The following is a 1,632-nucleotide window of genomic DNA, read 5'->3' as shown; positions in this document are numbered from 1 at the left end:
GGGGAGGGGAGGAGGGGGTGAAGGGAGGGCAGAGGTAAGGGGAAAAAATGAGAATCAAGACTTGCCATGTAGAGGTACATGATCCCAACAATGAATGTAACTGAACTGTATCCCTAAATGTACCGATAAACTCAATAAAATTTTAAAAAAAAGAAAGAAAAGAACCTCCAACCTAGACTGATGTATCCTGCAAAACTCTCTTTCAAAATAGATGGGGAAATAAGATACTTCCATGACAAAGAGCACCTGAGAAATTTCATGAACACCAAACCAGCACTGCAAGGAATTCTTAACAATATCCTAGAAAAGGACAACAAAATTCACAATAACATGAGGCCCAACAGACCAAATCAAATAGGTAAGGCAAGAAACTAAAAGGAGATGGGAGAAAAAGTAAAAAGAGTCCACAAAAGGACAACAACATGACAAGAATAAGTCAAAATATATCAGTTATAACCATCAATGTTAATGGCCTCAATTCACCAATCAAGAGAAACAGATTGGCAGAATGGATTAAGAAGCAAAATCCAACAATATGTTGTATACAAGAAACACACCTAGTGCAAAAGGAAGTCCATAGACTGAAAGTGAAAGGATGGAAAACAATTCTCCATGCGTCAGGAGTCCAGAAAAAAGCAGGGGTAGCAATCTTATTCTCAGATAAAGTAAATTTCAAACCAAAACTCATTAAGAGAGACAAAGAAGGACACTACATCCTTGTAAAGGGAACAATTCAAGAGGAAGAGCTGACAATCATAAACATATATGCACCAAATACAAATGCCCCCAACTATATAAAACAAATATTAAGTAACATGAAAAACCAAATAAGCACTAATACAATTGTAGTGGGGGATTTAAATACCCCACTATCACAAATTGACAGATCTACTAGGCAGAAAATCAACAATGAAATAATAGAACTGAACCAAGCTTTGGAACACATGGACTTAATAGATGTTTATAGAGTATTCCACCCCCAAAAACCAGAATATACATTCTTTTCGGCTGCACATGGATCATTCTCCAAAATAGACCACATACTGGCTCACAAAACAGGTCTAAATAAATGCAAAAAAATTGAAGTCATCCCCTGTTTATTATCAGATCATAGTGCAATCAAACTAGACATCAATAGCACAAGAAACTATAGAAACTTCACAAGCACATGGAAACTGAACAACACTCTCCTAAACAATCAATGGATTACAGAGGAAATTAAAGAAGAAATTAGACAGTTTTTACAAATAAATGAGAATGCCAATACAACATACAGGAATCTTTGGGACACAATGAAAGCAGTTCTACGTGGAAAATTCATAACATTGAATGCCCACACTAGGAAAACAGAGCGGGCTCAAATAAACAACTTAACGATGAAACTTAGGCTCCTAGAAAAACAAGAGCAAGAAAAACCCAAAGCTCGAACAAGAGAGGAAATTATAAAGATCCGAGCAGAAATCAATGCAATTGAAACTAAGTAAATGATACAAAAATAAACAAAACAAAGAGCTGATTTTTTTGAAAGAATATATAAAATCGACAAACCCTTAGCTAATCTTATCAAAAAAAGGAAAGAAAAGGCTCAGATCCATGCAATTAGGAATGAAAAAGGCGAAGTCACAACAGATC

The sequence above is a fragment of the Fukomys damarensis genome, unplaced genomic scaffold (assembly GCF_012274545.1).
Source record: "Fukomys damarensis isolate Sample0158 unplaced genomic scaffold, DMR_v1.0_HiC HiC_scaffold_7, whole genome shotgun sequence".
Lineage (NCBI taxonomy): Eukaryota > Metazoa > Chordata > Mammalia > Rodentia > Bathyergidae > Fukomys > Fukomys damarensis.
This window is presented reverse-complemented; position numbering follows the sequence as displayed.